The 21,886-nt window shown below is 44.7% G+C and overlaps 2 pseudogenes; one reads left to right on the top strand and one right to left on the bottom strand.

Annotated features, from left to right (window-relative positions):
- Nucleotides 1–11,288: 11,288 nt before the first annotated feature.
- On the bottom strand, nt 11,289–12,648 carry LOC103728732 (annotated as a pseudogene).
- Nucleotides 12,649–14,298: 1,650 nt separating this feature from the next.
- On the top strand, nt 14,299–15,978 carry LOC103728723 (annotated as a pseudogene).
- Nucleotides 15,979–21,886: the final 5,908 nt, after the last annotated feature.

Below are 21,886 nucleotides of genomic sequence, written 5' to 3'. Positions count from 1 at the left end.
CAATGTAAAACATCACAGTTCAACCTGGTGAACCAATGAATTAATTGCTCTTCCTGTCAGTAGTGTGGGGAAGTTTCAGTAGCAGGCTCCCTCGAAAGGCAGCTGCATCACTGAAAAGCCCAGATGCCAGTCTGGCACTGACTCAGGAAAGCTGCAGTCCCAGAGCTCTCTGCTGGACTTGCAGGCAGCCTGGCAGGTCAGCGTCTCCTCCCCAGCAGGGTTTCCAACTTCTGAAACCTTGTGGGATGCAAAAGGGGGCTGTGGACCTTGCTTGTTTCTGCTTTCCCAGTCTCTTGAAATCTGCTTATTCCTCAGTCTCATGAGCCTCTCTTGTCCTTCCTGGAAGGACTGTTTCAATTCTGAGGACATTTCTACACTATGTATCCACAAAGTATACCCACAACTGGTCATTTTTTGAGCTTTTTCTTTGTTTTTTGTTTTTTTTTTTTTGATCTAAGAGATCACAGGAAGACAGATGAGAAAGACTTCAAGAACCTCACCTACCAGTTCAATGAAATTCTTATTAAGCATTTTAATTTTCACTGCGAATTGTGCTTTGGAGCCTGTTTTGGGTCCCACCCTGTCCTCATCAACCATTTCTTGCACTCAAACCTGTCTTTCCTTGTCAGCACTGGCCTCTGCCCAGCTTTTTTTTTTTTTTAATATTTTTAAGTACTTTTATTTTTATTTGTTTTTATTTAATAAGCACACGATTAGAAGAAGTATTTCATTACAGCTTTAACATATTCAGTAACACATTCCAGAGCAAGGATACATCTCTTTCAAAAGTGGCTATAAATTTTTAGGTTCACAGTTGAATTAATACAGTTGTTCAATATTGAACTCAGTATAAACCCTGTAAGACATAAAATTGAATGAGTTTTTACCCTTTAAAGAAGATCTCCATTTCATTTTAAATCTGCTGTTTTGGGCTGGAGAGATGGTTCAGCGGTTAAGAGCGCTGACTGCTCTTGGCAGAGGACCCTGGCTCAATTCCCAGCACCCACATGGCAGCTATGAACCATCCTTAACTCCAGTTCCAGGGGTCTCTGAAGCCCTCTTCTGACCTCTGCAGCATTGTACAACATGGGTGCACTCACATACATGCAGGCAATACACTCATACACATAAAATAAAAATAAATATTAAAAAATAAAATATGCTGTTTCCTATATTTTTAATGCTACTGACACTTAGATGTTTGCATATGTTTCTTTAATCTCTATGTATCTGATTATTACTAGTCACAGTCGGTTACATTTGGATCCTTAGTACCTGAGTATGGATATAAAGTCATTAGGTAGATTTCACTGGTAACATTTTAACATGAAGTACATTTTTATGCTTCCTCCTCAAATATGTCTTTTTTTTTATTTGTTGGCTTTTTTGTGTGTATATAATACAGAACATCTCACACAATCTTATTCATCTATATACCCCCTTCCCAAATGGCACCCTCCCATAACCTCCCCCTCCCACACATTGGAGCCCATATACTCCCTGTTACTGTCCACTGTGTTGTCGGTACCCCCCAGCCATTCCCCAGTGCTTGTTCATCTGCTGAATCTAATCAACCTATCTAGAAAGCCTTGTTTTAGGAAGATCAGCTGTTCCTGACCCAGCAGCAATCAGTTGTCAATATTCCTTTAGATAAGTGTCCTAGTTTGTTCTTCATTGCTGTGACAAAATACTCTGACCACTACCAACTTGGGGAGGAAAGGGTTTATTCAGCTTACATCTCCCAGGTCACAGTTCATCAGGGAGCCCAAGGTAGGAACTCAGGGTAGGAACCTGGAAGCAGGAGCTAGAGCACAGGCCATGGAGGAATGGTGCTTACTGGCTTGCTCTCTAATCCAACACAGGCCCACCTGCCCAGGGGTGGCACTACCCACAGTGGGCTGGGCCCTCCCACATCACTCAACAATCAAGAAAATGCCCCACAAACATGGCCACAGGCCAGTTCAATGGAGGCAATTCCCCAATTGAGGCTCCCTCAACTCAGGTGTGTTAAGCTGACACTAAAGCTATCCAGCACAATAAGATTGGGGTCTGTGTATGGATGTATTGCCTGCACGTAGGTAAGTGTACCTGTGTCATGCAATGACTGCGGAGGACAGAAGAAGCTGTCAGATCCCCTGGAACTGGAGTTAGCTGCCACATGGGTGCTGGGATTCAAACCCGGGTCTTCTGTAAGAACAGTCAGTGCTCTTAACTGCTGAGCCATCTCTCCAGCCCTTGCCTAGCTTTTTAACCCAGGAGTTCACAGCCCTGTACAGGGCAAGTCGTCTACTGATCATAGTGACTCTTGTGGCAGGAAACATCTGCCAGCATAAAAATCACTTTGTGCTGGGGGTTTAGTGAAAACCTGTGGTCTTCAGCGCCTAGAGGGCTGAGGCAGGAGATAGAAGGCAGCCTGAGCTACAGGGCGAATTCCAAGACTGCCAGTATCCATAGTGAGATCTGATCACCACACCTCAGAATCATTTCTGACTAAAGAGATTCATTTTTGTGCTCTCGTTTTGTTCCGTTGATCTGTGGACCCTCTTGCTTGTGTCTCACTTTGCTGACAACAGCTTCTTGCAGTAGGATTTGAAACTGGCAATCGTGTACTTAGGGCTTTTCTGTGGGGTGTTTTTGTTTTGTTTTGTTTTTGGTCTTTTTGAGACAGGGTCTCCCTGTAGCCCCAGCTGTCCTGGTACTCACTGTGTAGACCAGGCTGGCCTTGAACTCACAGAAATCTGCCTGCCTCTGCCTCCTGAGTGCTGGGATTAAAGGTGTGCGCCACCACACGTGGCCTTTTATTTTTATTTTTTATGTGTATGAATGTATTGCCTGCATGTATGTGAGTGCACCCGTGTAGTGCAATGCCTCGGAGGTCAGAAGACAGCTTTGGATTTCCCTGGAACTGAAGTTAAGGATGGTTTGTAGCTGCCATGTGGGTGCTGGGAATCAAACCCGGGTCCTCTGCAAGAGCAGTCAGTGCTCTTAACCGCTGAGCCATCTCTCCAGCCCTAAAATATTATTTTTATTTATTATGTGTATGAGTATATTGCTTGCATATAGGCAGGTGTACCCATGTCATGCAATGCCTGCAAAGGTCAGAAGAGGGCATCGGATTCCCCTGGAACTGGTTACCCACCATGTTACCCACCAATTAAACCTGGGTGCTCTTAACTGCTGAGCCATCTCTCCAACCCCTTCTTTAAATATTTTTTGGTTAAAATAATATTTAACACACTTCAGGGTGCTCAGTGGCCCTGGCAGTACTCCAGGGCCATTTAAAGTACTCACTCCATTTAAAAGTACTCATCAACTAATTTTACTGCTGATGCTGTTTTCAAAGTGAAGCTCTCACTTCATCTTTACATTGTGCACTGAAGTGAGCTTTGTTTGATGGACCCTTTCTGTCAGGTACTGGAATTTTCTGCATGATTCTGTTGAGTTAGTTTACTAGCAGTAATATTTTATGAAACCTTGAAGATTTTCATCACATACTGATGGGTAATCTATGTCATGTGAGTGAATAACTTATTTTTCCTTTTGTATGAGGATGGAAGGCCACTGCTGCCACCACCTTTGTCCACTGCTTGCTCTGTTCCTTCTGCTAGGTGGCCCTCCATATTCACCTGGGAAGCCTGTGTCCAACCCCAAGCCAAGGAGCAGTTTTCCCCAGCTTGACCACAGTAACCAGGCATCAGAACCACTGGACACCCTAGCTCTGAGGCTAGCTGCCATGTACAGCTCACCTTCTCATATTGCAACATGGACTGTCCATGTGCATCCTTGTGCCTGGGGCACCCAGATGTGTATAACCGTTACCCAATCTAAATATCTGTGGTGGATGGGCCCACCCTCACCAGACAGCCTAAATGAGCTGTCCTACACCTTGAGGGGGCCCTGCCTTCATCCACTCTCCTCTAAATGGGAGGCAGCCTCTTTCATGCATGGGATGAGGCCTGCAGTGATTCATTTCTGATTTTGCCCTGTGGAGTGTTGCCTATACATGGTAAACTATTATATTGCATTCAAGTCATTCCCACAGACTAATGTGTAAAATTGCCATGAGCTTGGCTTATCATTTGTTGACCATCCCCAGATTGTGAAAAGTCTAGTAATTTTTTATGGAAATTATCTGTTTAAACATGTTCAGGGGATTAAAGTGCTGCCTGAACTGTATTCCCTCTTTTCCAGTTCTGCAATGCATATTCATACAAGGTGTAGTCAGTGTGTGCACAGCTTGCGGATAAGGGTTAGTGAGAATGACATGCTTTATAATTAAATTGACTTCAGCCTACTCTGAGAGGGGGCTGCTGTTCAGTTCAACAGACCAGGCGCTCAAGGCAAAGTGGAAACTTCTGTCCATGATACTTGGCCTTCCTGACCTCAGAGTCCATGTACCTGAGTCTTTGGGGCTTTGTGTCGCACAGGGCCCTGTGCTTACACTGGTGGAGTTTGCATCTCTTGCCCTCAGGATGGCCTTCAAGAGACCTCCTTCTGTGACTGGGGGCCTTGGCTTGGGACTGCATTCTGCACATAAACATGCTAGAGTTATCCTACGTGGAGAGAAGACTTCATGCCTAAATCATGCAATTTAAATGAGCAAACAATAAATTTTATTAACCTTAATATCTGAACAACAATCCAACAATCAACACACAAGAAAAAAGAAATAAGAAAAAATAAGGAGATATATATTTTTTACATCGAAGGAAGAGTTTATTTGAGCTTACAGGTCCAAAGGGGCAAGAGTCCATCACAGCGGGGAGGCATGGTGGCAGAGGGGGCTGGAGGTGGAGCGGAAGCTAAGCTCTCTCATCTTCAAGCAGGCACAGGAAACGAGAGCAACTGAAGATCCTACAAGGCTTAAGAACTCTCTAAACCGGCCCCAAGTGACGTGCTTCCTCCAGCAGAGCCACACCTTCTAAGACCTCCAAAAACAGCACCACCACTGGGGACAAAATGTCCAAATACTTGGAGCCTATGGGGGACATTTTCATTCAAACCATCACATTCCACCCCTTGGCCCCCATAGGCTCATGACCATATAAAATGCAAAATGCATTTTAGTCCAACCTTAGAAGTCCCCATAGTCAATACTACTCAAAAGTCCACAGTCCAAAGTCTCTTCTGAGACTGAGGGAAATTGCTTAATTGTAAGCCCTTGTAAAATCAAAAGACAAAGAATATACTCCCAACATACAGTGGAACTGAATACATGTTACCATTCCAAAAGGGAGGAATAGAGGCATAGTGAAGAAATACCAGACCAAAACAAGACCAAAAACCATCAGGGAAAACACCAAATCCATGTTCCATGTTCGACTTCTGGGACTTTACTTCCAAAAGGCTTAGGTGGCTCAGCCTCTAATAAGGAGATTTTTAAAAATTGTTATTTATTATTTTTTTATGTGTATGTGTGTATTGTCTGCATGTAGGTAAATGCACCTGTGTCATGCAATGCCCACGGAGGTCAGAAGAGGCTGTCGGATCCCCTGGGACTGGAACAACCAGTGTTCTTCACTGCTGAGCCATCTCTCCAGCCCCTATTTTACTTCTTTTAGTTTAACTTTGTAAGATACAAAGAGGTTGGATCAAGTTTAAATGACTGTGCTACCCCTTAACATTGAAGAATCAAGCACTACTGACAAGGAAGGCACCACCTGCTTCTCCCATCTGCCAGTCTGGCTGGAAGGAAAGGAAAAGAACTTGCATGTTGGTAAAGGAAAAAGCTGGGTGGGAAGTGGTGAAAATTCAAGATTGTCCAAGGAGTCCGTCAAGACATAAAATGTAGTTTAATCAGAGTGGGTATTAGTCACTTTTCTGTTGCTATGATAGAAACACTGACCCAAGCAACTTATAGAAGGAAGAGTTTATTTGAGTTTACAGTTCCAGGGGAATTACAGTCCATCATGGCAGGGAGGCACGGTGGCTGGAGGTGGCTGGACCAGGAACAGCAGAAGCTAAGCTCTCACATCATCACACAGGCACAGGAAGCAAGAGGAAGCAACTGGAGGTCCAGCAAGCCTTAAGAATTCTCTAAGCCCACTCCCAGTGACGTGCTTCCTCCAGGATAGCCACACCTTCTAAAACCTCCCAAAACAGCACCACCATCTGGGGACAAAATGTCCAAATACTTGGAGCCTATGGGGGACATTTTCATTCAAACCACCACAGAGTACCATTTTTTTTCCCAAACGATTTTAATTATTGGAATCCACAATTTAAAAAATATGCAAATAAAGTACCATCTCCAGGTTGCAATACTGGTGATTCTTTTTTGGTTATCCTTGATTATGTAAAAGGCTAGGGTTTTATGTCTGGGAAAATGGCTTAGGACCTGAGAAAAAAAAAAAAAAAAAAAAAAAAAAAAAAAAAAACCCCTCACCCACATGGGGATCGAACTTTCAGGTACTCTGGGTGGGACACTGTAAAAAGAGCAAAACCACAAATCACAGGTAAACAAGAAGGAAGAGGGAGGAAGAGGAGGATGAGTGAAGGAAACTATCATAACATAGGACCCCTGACCAAGGAACATCTGGTCCCCCAACCATCCATTTCTATATTGGGGACTTCCTCTTTCCCCCTGCCTGGGTATCCAGACAGGCCACATATACGTATCCCAAGAGAAAACACAAGAACGACCAATGATAAATCTCCCCTGTAACCCATCTTCCCTGCAGCAGCTGTCCCCCACCCCAAATCCCCTTGTAGCTGCTGCCTTATCTAAGACTCTAACCAGCCCCTCTTCCCCTTGCAGCAGTCTCCATCCCAAGGGAAGGTTGCTGTCTCTCATTGTGCTAAATAAACACAGGTCAGATGTGGTCATTTTCTTTTCTCTCCTATAGTTTCTGTATTCTGTGCTCCAAAATCTGACATTTGGTGCTAAAACCAAGGAGGGTTTTTGTAGTGCCCCCCTCCATGGTGGCTCCAGACCCTCCTTACTGGGACCTCCTTGACTTTCCTATCATTCTTATCTATTCTGTTATGTGTAAACCCAGCTTGGGCTCTCAGAAAGGGACCAGGATGGTCCTTCACTCTCCCCTCTCTCCATCCCTTCATGTTCTTTCTTCTTCTCAGACCCTCTGACCTCCAGACTTGAGACTATTCACCATTCACCTCTTCTTCACACCCACTATGCCAGGACAAAGTAATCCATTGAGGGCTGAACTCAGAAGTGCCCCAACTAGGTCTCAGGAACTCTAGAAGTTCCACCATTTTCTGTTGGTCCTAAGAAGCCTGAAGAGGCTCCAGGAGGCTCCCACTGGGCCCTTTTTCTTTGACCTGGACCACCTGGTGTCTAAGGCAGGGGACACTCCCTCCTAGACACCAGACCCATTTCCAGTCAATCTGAATCTTGAGGGATGTCTTGGAGGGCTGGATCTGACCTCCGTTCCATTTTTGCCTTGCTCCCAAACTCGCCATGGGCTCCAAAGGACACACCCTTAGCCTATTTCTGGGCTAATCTAAAAGCTCTCCACTTGGGAGACCTCAGACTGGCTGCCCTTATCTGGCTTTTGGTCCAAATCTGGCCTCAGTACCTATTCAACAATGGCCACTACTGGCCAAAATTCAAAACTTTCAGTTTCAATATCGTAACAGACTTAGACAGCTTCCTCAAATGGAATGGTGAACTGTCCAAGGTTCTCTGCTGATTTTCTTTACTCTCTGAGCTCGTCTTTCTCTTTGCCAATCCCACCTTTGCTTTCCCTGTCACACCATTATGCTGACGGGTCTTGCCAGCAAAAATTCTCATTCCTGCTCCCACCCCCTCCCTCTTTGTTCCTCTTAGTGTTAGCAAGCCACATTCTCGAGGTCCCAGTTGAATTAAGCTTTCCTTTATATCTCTGGTGAACAGAGCCCTGTCTGCCCCAGTGAACTGGGCATTATATATTGCTTTTCTCATACCTAGTTCTCTCAGTAACACCTGTCCCTCTTTTATAGTCCTCCAGCCCCTGCTAATCATGGGAGTCTCCATTGGTGAGGACCATGTATCTTTAATACCTTGCACAAGCCATTCCATTAGGGACTGCTCCCTCCTGTATTGGCCTAGGTTAAACAGCCTATGTCTCAAGGACGGATGGGTGGTTATATAACTCAGCTGAGATGCTTCTGAAGGACTTAGACTGACATTGTTTGCTCCCATGTCCCATACCCTCACAAGACACATGGTGAGGGGCTCTTTAATCCCTTGTTTGAAAGTCTTTCCTAATCCCAACAGCTCCAGTGTGGAGCATTTTCTCCTAGCTACAGTATTGTTAACTTTTTTCTCTTTTTGTATTAGAAGTTGAATCTGAGGGGCAGCTTTAGCTACTTTTATTTCTAGGTTGTTTCTTTTCTCATTATTATCTGTCTTTTTTCTTGGGTCCTTTGACTCCTGGTCCCCTAACCTTATGCAAGTTATGCTGAGACTGAATTTACCAGTAACTCCTTAGTCTTTTTAGCCTCCCCTGAGGCAGTTGCCTTTGTAGTGGACAAATCTTTAATTACACATAAAAGTGCCCAGGCCATTTCTCTGGATTCCCCTCTTGTGTCCAAGGTTTGTAAATTTTTTTCTAGGTTCTCTGTAATCTTTAATGAGTTTTCAGACACATGTAGCAGTGGCCCCTTTTTTTCAAGTAACTGAGCTATTTTCCCACATTTCAAGGATGGCTGTGACCCGGAGATGTCCCCTTTTGAGTCCATCTCTATCTGTGTGGCCTGTGTCACTTTAGTCACATATTTTATGATCCATTGTATAACCCATGTGACCTCCACTAACCCCGTTAAGCCTTCCAGGGGTGGCCACCTTCTCCCCTGGGTTCCTACCAGCTTCTCTGGGATGGATCGCGATACCTCATAGAACGCCTTGTGCGCCAATCTCCGCCCTTTTGGATTTGGGAATCTGAATCCAACTCCCTTTTGATTGGCTCCCTGGACGCTGCTGAACCACAGTGTTTTCCAAGGCCCACATCCCCACGTTTTTCCCGAACTCCTGTGGTTCATCGATCCAGCTGCTCTACACCAATTGTTTCACTATATTTTCTCCTCCCCATTCTTGAGAGACCCATGCACCTGTGCCCTCTGAGGTCCTAGGGCTGACAAACTGACAGATTACCTTCTATTTGGGTTTTGCATAGTTTGACATCCAGGAGGGGGTGACTTACAAAAGCATGAAACACCACCATTGGTGTGTCCCGCCCTGACTGACGGTATGTCAGGAAGTTACTGAAGCTATTTTTCCAGTGGCGCACTTTATCATATGGCCACTAGAGGGTAGTGGTTCTCCATGGAAGCACAGGGTGGTCCTACCTGACCTGTGTACCAGCATCTCAGGGGCATATGAAATAGGGGATGAGGGTCAGAACCCAGGGGCCTTCTACCTAAAATTGATGTTCTTGATAGACTGTTAAAATAACAAGAAATTTTAGTTTCAATTACTTTGATTCTGTACAGAGCAGAGGTCCCTGCCTCTGTGGAAGGTGCCCCCACCTCATGTCCTGCAGCAACACCGGCCAAGAATCAGGCCCAATGGATATAACTCTGTGATTCATGGGGTGGTAAGGAATAATTGATGTAAGTTTTTTAAGAACCAGAACTCCAGAGAGCTATAGATTTACCTAAGAATTTCTGGACTTGTTCATATTCAGAGAGTACTAAGATTCCTGTGTGCTGTATTCAGCCCCCTCCCCATCTGCATTCACCTATAAAGACCATGGCTCACTAAAAATGGTGGCTGTGACATACCAGACCCAATTCCACACCTGTCTCCCAGACACCCCCAGAGAGCTACTTATATATAACTGTTTATGGACTTGGAATCTCCCAGGTACACATAACCACAATTCTCAAGAGTCAAAGCTTGGGCACTGACAACCCTAACAATAAAGAGATCCAGTGACCCTTCCCTAAGTCCATCTTTGGGGTTTTGATGTGAGATTTAAGTTTAAACAGAAGGGAAGAATTTTGAAAAACCAAGCAGTCTTAAGCTGTGGTCCTGCTCATCACTGACCCATCATTATCTGCTCCCGTCTCTCCTGCAAGGTGATTTGACAAATTGTCAGAATTATAGGAAATCTCTTTCTGGGAAACAATTTCTTTGTCTGGACAGCATCAGAGTCAGTATTTTCCTTCTGTCAGCATGAAATTCCTGGGGATATTGCAATTTCTGGGATGCACTGTTTCAATTATCTGGTAGTCAATGGAGGGGCATGTGCCAGGATAGTTACATTTCTGCAGTCTTTGTTTGTTTAACCCTGAATCTTGAGGTAAAATATGCCTATGTCTCAAATTAAAATAAAAAGAATACCAACAGAGCCAAGGTCAGATCACATTGATTCAGTGTCATGTCACCATGCATAAGCACCATCTCTTTTATAGAGTTCTTGGCTTTAGTAATTTTTGAAAAGGCTGACACAAGAGACTCAGGTTTTCTTTTACTGAATTACTGCTCCATTTCTCAGAAAAAAATTATAAAATTAAGTTATCAGGAACAAATTAAACATGGTATACCAATAAAAAAATGCATGGTGTAGCTACCCAAGATAGATAGGCAAGGTTAACAGCTACCGCCGGACCTTCAGCATACAACTACCCTGTTCCCCAGAACAGTTCCCTTAACATTTCCCCTATCAAGAAAAACTGTGAACAGTAACATCAAGACACAAAAGGTCAATCTTGGGTGGTCTTTACACAAGAACAAGATGAAGGCACGTTAACACAAGATGTTTTTAAAGATATAGTAAAATGAAAATCTGTAAGAGAAAATGTCTTCCTTAGGACATGAAGGAGTAATATATGAGATATAACAGAACTGTCCATACGCTGGAACCTCTGTGGACATGTCAGAATTCTCCCCTGGGAGAAAATGGAGGAATGGGGCTAGGTCATTGGGGGACATTTTGGTTTGTGTAGTGTATGAGGCAGTGTCTATAGGATTGAGGGGAATAAGGATGAGAAAGCGTAATTAAACTATGATGGGGGGGAGGCAAACAGCCAACCAAAAAACCCAGAATGATCAAGATTTACTGATCTCTGAGTCCATTTTGCTGATTCTGCAGTCCCTCAACAATCATGTGATATTTCAGGAATGCACCACACCAAATTGATTTAGCAATATACCACAGAGTTTAATTTGTTAAATGCCACCCCTCCCTTACCCTCTGCCTCCAAGCATATTCCCTCGAGTACTACAGGCGGGGAAGACCTAACTATTGGGTGGTATCCCTAACAGGTTTCCGGGTAGAATTCTGGTTAATCCAAAAAGGGTCCTTTTAAGGGTTGTGGGGAACTAGACTGCAACTTTGTTAGCATCAGCAGTGGCATTTGTTTGGAGAAAGTTCAGCTCCAGGAGTTCTACAGTTGAATGCAGGAGTTCCAATTGCTCCAGTTCTTTCCATTGCAGCAGTTTGGCCAAAACTTTGTTATTGGTAGAGTCAATCCCTAGGTTCCATCCAGCATCATAGTGGCAGGTCCTGGAGGAGCTGGGATACCAGCTGACAAGGGAGCAGGGGCCATATGCCTCTACTGTTTATGCCCACAGCATCTCCCATAGCCATCTGGTCCATCCTTATCTCTTGCTCTCTGGCATCAGGGAAGGTTCCCTTGAATCCTCCTGTTGTTGCTGCATCATCTCTTGCTGCCTCATTCTGCATCATAGCGTCTGTGTTCCTCCTCCTGCCTGAGCTCTAGCTTGATTTTGTTTTTGAACCTCTGGTTGTGTAGCTCTTCCATTCTCCGAAGTTCTTCTTGGTGCCTCATCACATCCAGCCTCATTAGCATGACCTGGTGCTTGTGGCAAGCTGCCTCCATCTCCATCTTGAGTTTTCATGAGCTTTTCTGACAATGTGGCCCACTTGGTCCTGCTGATGCTTCTCCATCTCAGTGAGTGCCTTCCAGCACATGGCATACTCATACCCAAAGGACCCAGGCTGTGCAGATCTTAGTGGCAGCTCCTGTTCCTGGTGAAATTGCTGGTTTTATATAATCAAGTTCTATGGAAGTCCCTCTTCATCATCTAATTGGTCGATGGGCTCCACGGTAATTGAAGAAATCTGGTTAGCGAGAAGGAGCCTTCAATGCTTCTGTCCAGAGCTTCCTGAGCAGTTGGCTTTTTCAGGAACTTAACAATGCCTTTTTCTGAAGTCCTTCCTCCATCATCCACAATGACTATGTTCCTCTCCACCTGGCCAAACACAGAAAAGGCTCCTTCCAACAGTTCGTTGGACACCTACTGAGGAAGGTTGTGAACAGTAAGGGATGCGCTGTGGCAGGCAAAGTGCACATGCAGCTGTTTTCCATGGAGTGGCATATTGTCCAGCTCCACTCTGGCAATTTCTGCTAGGGTTCATGTTTCCAAGACGATAAAGCCAAAGCCTTTATCCTTATGAATAAAAACTTTGCCTGCTTTCCCATATTTCTCAAAAAGTTTCCTCATTTCCTCCTCAGTGATGTCAGGGGGAAGATTGCCCAGAGAGACAGCTACATTGAGTGAAGGGCTTCTCTCCTGGTTTCTTAAAATTCTTCAGGTCGATAGTCAAGCCTTCATTTTGGCTGCTGGTCTGTTGCCCATCTGCAGGTATTGGCACTGGCCGTGGCTGCACTGGTGGTGATGTTGATGCTTTCTTGGATTATAGTTCTGCTTCTCGGGTTAAAGGTTTTATTACTCTGCATTTTCAGACCCTTCACTTTGAACACAGCAAAGAGCACAACTTCCAGTGCCCACAGTTCTTTGTTTGAACCAGAGGCAATGTTGCACAGCCTCTACCATCCTGAGAGACTCAGTTTTTGATTGTTGGCTTTGAGACAGAAGGTCTAGCTATGAAGCCCAGCCTGGCTTCAATAAGTTATGAGCTTCCTGCTTCAGCTTCCCAAGTACTGGGATTACAGGGAAAGGTTATCAGGCCCAGCATGATGTCATTTGGATTTTGATGACCTCCCCTTATGTCCCTGAACAGCATTCTCTGGAGACACCTCTGATTTATCAGGTTGTTTGATCTTGACTGTCCCTTGCCACTGGGAATAAATCTGTTGCCTTCATTTTGATCTGATCCCATGTTTGGAAGGAAAGGAAGAGATATCATTCATCAATGTCATAAATTCTTCATGTAGCTCATCCTAAATCTGTCGAACTTTGTTCTAGAAAAAGTGATCTCTTATTCCCTATCGGGGAGAACAGTATTTTTATGTCCATACCTCCCACAGGTTGCCTCCACAGGTAGAGGAGTGGAAAGGCTTGTCTCAGCAGTAGTTACCAACAGGTACCAGAAGCTTCTCTTCATAAGGTCAATGGACCAGTGGAAGGAGACAGTGGGTCAATCTCCCACAAAAATGAAAAGAGCTGTTTCATGTTTTCTCCAAAATGTCTTAACTTATATGTACCAAGCAATATAGCTTCAAAATAGATAAAGTTTTGTAGAATGAAATGGAGGAAAAGACAAAATTGTTACCAGTGTAGGGGATCTGAGTCTCCTTTTCTCAGATGTAAATGATACACGAACACTTTAAAATTACTATTTACATAAAAGTTACAAGAGGTCATTAGCAGAACTCACCTAATGGACGTAGAGGACTGCTCAGGTGACACTGCAGATGCTGGGATTGCACTAAGGCCTACTGACACATCAGTCATATGCTGAAGCCTCAGTATTTCTGAAGCATAAAACCCCATGCATGGAATTTTCTCATTTTTGGACAGTCAATGAGAAATAAAAGTCAGAAAATCCGGGGGCTGGAGAGATGGCTTAGCAGTTAAGAGCACTGACTGCTCTTGCAGAGGACCTGGGTTCGATTCCCAGCACCCACATGGTGGCTATGAACTGTCCTTAACTCCAGTTCCAGGGGAATCCAAAGCCCTCTTCTGACCTCTGAGGCATTGTACGACACGGGTGCACTCACATACATGCAGGCAATACACTCATACACATTAAAAAAAAAAAAGAAAAAGAAAAAAAGTCAGAAAATCCTTGTTCATTTTGAAATGAAACAGAATTTTCTCAAGAGCCTGTGGAGCAAAGAAAGATCATAATAGAAATAAGAACATAATTTAAATAAATTATGATTAAATGTGGTATATCAAAGTTTGGCTGAAGCTATTGTGGGAGAAAAATCTTAAAGCCTTAAAGGCTTATGTTAAGAAAGAACAGAGAAAACACAACCCGAACCCCTGCTGCGCCCTTGTGGCTGCACACCTAGGGTAGTATGCTCCTGGGAGTCAGGAAGGGCTCAGCGGCCTGGCAGGGATGGTGTGGACCACGTGTGGTCACCTGAGGAGAGCAGCACAGGTGCTATTCCTGAACTGCCTCAGCAGATGCATGAGGCACAATGCCCAAATGGAAGACCAGCAAAGGCCAAGGCAAAAACAAAAACTCCAACAACAGCCAGGATGAGCAGGAAAATAGAGGGGGGAGGGGCCTGGCAGTGGTGGCCAGCAATGGGGCAGCATAGCTGGGCTAGGTGGTCCAGGGGGTGCTGGGACCAGAGTCGCCAACACCCGGGCAGAGGGGGGTGGGGGGCTTCAGTGCGGGAGATGCTGAGAACAAAGCCCCCTGTGCCACGTTCCTGAGCTCAGCTTGGGGAGGCTGGTGGACTTGGAGAAGGATGACTACCAGAATGTGGTGTGCAACTTTCAGTGCTTCTACAAGTGGGAGAACAGCATCCTGGTATAGTTCAACTGTATTGCTGGGCGGGCAGCCGGGAGGAAAAGCAGTGCTGCCAGAACATTTGGATCAAGAAGCACAAGACCCAGTCTTCCCCTTTTGCTCCTGCTACTGTGGGCAGTGACAGAATGTGTGAATTGCAGGGGAGCCATAGCTTCATTAAGGGAAGCCATAAAACTATAAATCCCTTAAAGTGACCAACTGGCCCTAAACTGGCAGCCTGGTCTTGCTCAAGCCTTATCAACTGGTCACTCCCAGGACTAAAGGAGACTTTGTGGAGCCAACCTGTCTCATTTAGAGGCCCTGCCCGAGAAAATAATCTTGGGAGGAGGACCTTCAATCACCCAAGGACAGCAGACCCTGGCATTGAGCAAATTCCTGCAGCTGTGCTTAATGAAATTCATGTATAAGCCCAAACTTCCCTCCTCTCCTTAGTTGCAGATGCCCTAGTCCTACAGCAAGGGTTCTGTCCTTTACTGTGATTCCTGAATGAAGAACACATTCCTTACCTGTTGTAGGTCTGGCTCTGTTTCTTATTTCTAAACTCTAAACTCTAAACTCCTTCCTTTTCTGCTCTCCAAAAATCTAAGTCAGGGCCACTTAAAGGAGGACACAGACTGGTACCAGGTGAAATGAATGCAGGATGAGAAAAAGAAGTCTGGGTCAGAAAAGAACATGGGGAGGCCTCCAGAGGAGGCTGGGGAGGAGGCAAAAAACATGCAGGCCCCAGAACAAGCCCCAGAAAGGTCTGAACCATGACCTCCCCTCCAGAACTCCCAGGAAAAGGCTGTTGGTGCTGTGCCTATGGGGCCCACTCCCCTTGTGGCTCCCCTGGCTGGACTCCACCCACTGGCTGGTTACTCCATCCTCTTCCCAACCCATTTCATTGGTCCCTGCTCCTCCAGATACCTTGGGAAATTCTTGAAGATTGCCATTCATCTTGAGTCTCACAAGGCCATGGCAGGGGTCACATGTGCAGAAATGTCCACTTTGATTACACTTCAACTGGGTTATCTGTGCACAGGTGTGTGGGTGGGGACACTTTGACACCCCTGTACAGTTCCTCCTGTGACTAGACCTCTCTGAGCTCTTCACTCACTTCCCCAAGCAAAAGCTGAATACTTTTCATGTGCAGATAGAAGAGGATGTCCAAGTGGGCCCGGATGAGAATCTATGAAAGTTTATTCTTGCAGCCCTCAGTGCCAGCTACAGAAACGTTGTAAACTGTGCTCTATGCCACTGGGCAATTCCTGTATTTGAACAGTTCCCACTGGTGGACAGAACTCTGTTCTTAAGCCCTTCAAGACATGATGAAATTGAACATGATGTTCCTTGTCAACTTTAAGGTATAGGTGTTGATTCACCTTGCCTGCTTTCTGTTTGTTAGACCCCAAAAGCAAACAAGATGGAATCATACTGTTTTGACTTGATTTTCACTGATGTGTTTTGTTGTAGTCAGGAGCTAGGTGATGAGAGCACCTCAACTTCACCCAGTGGTTGGTGGCTGTGAACTCTGTTGTCTGTACCAGGTACAATTGACCTGGTGGGTAATGCTATGTCCTTGTTCTGCTTGATTGGAAGAAAGGATTACTGGTGTTTAGTTTTTCATGATTGGGAAGAATTTAGAAAAAGGATTACATTGTTTTTGCTATAAAACACTTGCATTTGAATCCTGTCTTAATGTGTCTTGAAAGCTGTATATTTCTTTGATCTTTGTATACAGGAAATGCAGGAAACAAGAAGGGCCATGGGTTCAGATTAGTTGAATTAATTTTGAAATCATGAAAGATGAAACTGTTGATAGAAACAAAAGGAAAATGGAGAACAATTGCAAGCCCAGACATAACCTTGGTGTGGGACTGTGGTATTCAGTTTATAATGTGTGGCAGACTTGGACACATTTTTGCCATAACTTGAATGGCAAGGAATTGGTCAGTACAGTTGTGAAATCTGTTAATTCTGATAAGACTATTGAACTTCCAAAAAGAAGAGCTACATGATATGTAACATGTTCACAACTTTAAAAAAAGAGAAAGAACAGAGCTTACATGGGTCTTGTGCATGCTGTCACTGTTGGACTGAGTTCATATGATACCTGGCCAGTTGTCTGGAAAACTGTTTCTTTGAGGTCATCCACCACCTCTGGCTCTTACAGTCTCTGTGTTCCCTTTTCTGAAATGATCCCTGAGCCTTGTGGGGCAGAAGTTTGATATAGGTGTCCTCTTCAGGGTTAAGCAGTCTGCAGCCTCTTATTTTCTATATGTTGGCCAGTTGTAGATCTCTGTGATAATCACTATCTGCTGCATAAGGAAACTGCCCTGGTAAGAACTGAGAGATACATTATTCTGTGGGTATGACAATAAGTTAGTAGGAATCAGCTTCATATTGTGTCTATTTAGCAGAATAGTAGGACTTAGCTTTTCTTATGACCTGTGATCTGTCTAGCTTTGAGTTCTAGGTTAAATATCAACACAAGGTATGGGCCCCATCTTATGAAGTGGAACTTAAATCCAACTAGAAAGTGGTTGGTTACTCCTATAATATTCCTGCCACTATCACACCAGTGGGCATATCTTGCCAGGCCAGTTGTTGTTGTAGCTTGCAGGATTCACAGGCAGGTAAGGTTCACGATTACTTTTCTCTTCCAGTAACCAGACACAATCCCAACACAGAAGTGGGGAAGTGGGAAAGGACCTTCAACCCTACCTGAAGAACTATTGGGAACTGGTGGTTGCTGGGAGGAGGAGAGCCAGAATTGTTTAAAGGTGAGAATCTTGGTAGGTTGACTAGGCTCCAATGGATGGACCCCCACCAAAGGGAAATTGACACATTTATAATAGAGTATATGAAATTGGGCAGGGCTGTAGGTTCAGAACTTTCTGACAAAACTGGCAAAAAAAAAAAAGAAATAATTCAGAGGGAGAAATTTTCTAAACCTTGCAGAGTCAGTAAAAGGGTAAAAAGCAATTTATACCAAAACATTTGCAACTTCACACAAGGATAAAGTCTTGGGGTCTCAGTGCCAGCTCTATAATCTGAGGAAACTGAGACTGAAGCATGTTGCAAACTGTGTTGCTCATCTCCAATGGCTAGAGCAATGCCATTATGACCTATCAGGCTCAGAGAGACAAAAGCATAAGGCAAACAGCCTGTCCAGTGTGGCTTTCCATAGTGTGGCACAGATCACAGCAGTGACCTCTTGCTGTTTGCAGAAAGCAAGTTTTCAAAGCAGTCCTGGAGCTCACCAGGACAGACACCAGTGCCCAGTGCATGGCTGGGTTGATTTCTTTCTAACCAGGGCATTGATGGAGTTATGCAGACACTCACCAGACAGGGATGCAGTTAGCAGCCCCAGTGTAGCATCATGCTGAAATTGTACTTTTTGGGTGCTTCCAGAAATACAGCACAGCATATCCTCACTAAACTCTGAGAACTTAATGGCTTTTCCAGCCTGTCCTAGTTTGTTTCTTCATTGCTGTGACAAACACTCTGACCACTACCAACTTGGGGAGGAAAGGGTTTATTCAGCTTACATCTCCCAGGTTGTAGTTCATCAGGGAGCCCAAGGTAGGAACTCAGGGCAGGAACCTGGAAGGAGGAGCTAGAGCATGGGCCATGGAGGAATGCTGCTTACTGGCTTGATCCCTTGGCCCCTACTCAGCCTGCTTTCTTATGCAACACAGGCCCACCTGCCCAGGGGTGGTACCACCCACAGTGGGCTGGGCCCTCCCACATCACTCATCAAGAAGATGCCCTTCAGACATGGCCACAGGCCAGTCCAATAGAGGCTCCCTCAACCCAGGTGTGTCAAGTTGACACTAAAGCCATCCAGCACACAGCCCAAAGTTCCAAACACTTCCACAATCCTCACAAAACAACTGGGTCAGGTCATATTTTGGAGAAAGGCTCTACCTTTATCTGCAGACAACTATTCTCCCTTGCAGATCTCAGCCTGCTTTCTTACACAACCCAGGACCACCTGCCCAGGGGTAGCACTGCCACAGTGGGCTGGGCCCACCTACATCATTCAAAAATCAAGAAAATGTTCCACAGACATAGCCATAGATCAATCCATTGGAGAAAATTCCTCAACTGATGTTCTCTTTAACCAGGTGTGTCAAGTTGACAACTAAAGCTACCCAGCACACGTGTAGCCACGCATGTAGGCATGTATGAGTGTTCTGCATGTATGTGTATGAGTGTATGTATGCATATAGTCCATGTATTTGTGTATGACTTTGCATGTGTATGTGAGAGTGTGTATGAATGTAGGTGCATGAGTGTGAGAATATACATGTGAGTGCAGGAGTGTATATGTGCATGTGTGTGTGGAAACAGGAGTTCCATATCAGATGTCTTCTTCAATCACTCTACATTTACTTTTTAAAGGAATTATTTATTTTTGCTTATTTTTAATATTTTATTAATTTGATTTTATAGGTATGAATATATTGCCTATATGTATATAAGTGCACCCATGTCGTACAATCCCCCATGGAGGTCAGAAGAGGTTGTTGGGTACCCTGGAAATGGAGTTACGGATGGTTGTAAGTTGCCCATGTGGGTGCTGGGAACTGAACCTGGGTCCTCTGCAAGAGTAGCCAGTGTTCTTAACCACTAAGCCATCTCTCCAGTCCTGGAATTATTTATTTTTTAAAAATATTTTTTGTTAATTTTTTGAGAATTTCATGGAATATATTTAAACCCTTCCCTTATGTCCCATCGCTCTCAAATGGAAACTCCATGTCCTCCTTTTGTTTTCTCAATGTCCACAGAGTCCAAATTTTGTTCCCCAAATACAATTGAATATGGGTCCATCACCTGGAGTATGGTCAGTGTTTCAGGGTTTATGGGTGAGGGGTGATTATCCAGATCATTATGTGGAATGAACAAAAAATTGGATGTCTCAGAAAAGCGGCAGGGGCGGAGGGTATCCAGGCAACAGAAGATTCATACACAGGAGAAGGAACTGGGGAAAACAGGAAGGAGCTGGACAGGGAGAGAAATGGGAGACTGACAGAGATTTTGAGAGAGACTAATACCAACTGGGGAAGAAAGGGTTTATTTAGCTTACATTTCCTGGGTCACAGTTCATCACTGAGGGGGCCCAAAGTAAGAATTCAGGGTAGGAACCTGGAGGCAGGAACTGAAGCACAGGCCATGGAGGAACGCTGCTTACTGGCTTGCTCTCCTGGCCCGTGCTCAGCCTGCTTTCTTATACATTACAGAACAACCTGGGTAGGAGTGGCACTTCCCACCTCCCACATCACTCAACGATCAAGAAAATACCCCACAGACATGGCCACAGGCCAGTCCAGTGGAGGCAGTTCACCAGCTGAGGCTCCCTCTACCCAGGTGTGACAAGTTGACAACTAAAGCTATCCAGCACAGGTTGTCTCTACCCTCCTATGCTAGGCTTACAGATAGACAGGGCCTGGTATTTTTTTTTAAGCAGGGTTCTGAGGATTCAAACTCAGGTCCACATGCTGCCATGAAGCACTGTACTCTGAGACATTGCCCCATCCCAGAACTGTATTGTGAAGGTTCATAAAACTCCACATCAATGTTCATGTCAGTGTTCCCATTGCAGTCTGTAATGCCTGACTGGAATCTGTAGATTGATTCATAAAACATGACCAACTTAAAAATATTATGCACCTCAGTCAACGTTCCTGGTACCTCTTTGCATTTGTTCTGAGTTTCCTTCTTTTTCAGCAATATGTTGTAGTAAACTTCATGGTATCAGTCTTCCCCAATGTTTAAGTGTATTTCTTTTTACTTCCTTTACATTTTTCTGGAGAGAATTTTTAGCAGTGTGCAGGTAGCACAGTGGACCTGTTAGTAATAGAATCAGTTCTGTTTCAAGTTGAAGCTCCCACTTCATCTTCACACTGTGTATCCCCATGTACAGCTGTTTGATGCGGCTCCTTTCTGTTGTGTGTGCTGGGATTTTCTTTGTGACTTAGTTGAATTAGTTTACTAAGAGTAATAATATTTTCTGGAATTCTCTAGATTACAGATGGGTAATATATGCCATATGAGTGGATAATTCATATTTCCTTTGTAAAAGGATGCAAGGCCACTGCTGCTAGTACCTCTGGAAACTCTTGGATATATTCCCTCTGCAGTATGGGCTTCCAGAGTCCACTGAGAAGCCAGCATACAATCTCAGCCTGGGTGAGTTTCCCTCAGCTTGGCTACAGCAGCTCTGGGTCTCCAGGCATCACAGCTATTGGATGCTCTGGCTCTGAGACTAGATGTCGTGTGCAGCTCCCCTTCTGCTGTCACATGGACAGTCCTGTGTACACCCTTGTGCCTGGGCACCCAGATTTTTATAACCTGTTCCCATGTCAGATATCTCAGTGACCCGTGGTAGGGGGCCTTTCTCTTCACCAGGCAGCCCAAATGAGCTGTCCTGTACCCTGAGAGGGCCCTGGAGTCACATACTCTCCTCTCACTGGGAGGCAGCATCCTATGTCCCTGGGATGAGGCCTACAACTATCCATTTTTGAAGGTGATTCCTGGCTTTGACCATGAAGAGTTTCCTGGACATGGTGAACTTTTAGATTATAACCAAGTCTTCTCAAAAGACAAAAAGGTAACTTCTTCATTTGTTGATCATCCCCAGAATTGCAGAAAAGCCTCACAATCTTTTCAGGAAATCATGTCTTTAAACATGGTCATGCTACCTGAATTGTTTGTCTGCTCTTTCAAATTCTGTATGGCTAATGCATAAAAGTAAGTGTGAGGCACAGTTGTGGGTGGAGAGTTGCTGAGAATAACAGGCTCCATTAAATTAAACTGACTTCACCCTATCTAGGTGGAGGCTACTATCCAGTTTGACAGATAAAGGAGCTCAAGGAGAAATGGAAATTCTGTGCATGATGCCCTGTCTGCCTGACTGCAGAGTCCATGTCTCTAACTGTTTTGGACTGTCTGGAATGCAGAGCCCTCCCTGTGCTCATACAGATGTAGTCTACATTCCTTGCTGTTAGATAAAAAGGTGGCAGGGGTCAGGATCGTTGTGAAACAGGAACAAAGAGGACTCTAGCAAAGTGAGAGTTTAATGAGTTTGGTGGGGCTGGTCCTCAACTCAGGTGTGAGGAAGAACCAGCAGCCTAATGGCTATGGGGGGGTAGCTTATAAAGGGAAAGAATGCAGAAAAAAATATTTTCTGCTATTTGGGACTGTTTTGGGGGATGCTTGCTCAGGGAAGGTGTGGGGTCTGTACCTGGTGAAACTTCTTGAGGAAA

This window comes from Nannospalax galili, unplaced genomic scaffold, assembly GCF_000622305.1.
Source record: "Nannospalax galili isolate Female #2095 unplaced genomic scaffold, S.galili_v1.0 scaffold530, whole genome shotgun sequence".
Classification (NCBI taxonomy): Eukaryota; Metazoa; Chordata; class Mammalia; order Rodentia; family Spalacidae; genus Nannospalax; species Nannospalax galili.
Note: the sequence above shows the minus strand (reverse complement) of the source record. Positions and strands in the feature narration are given on the sequence as shown.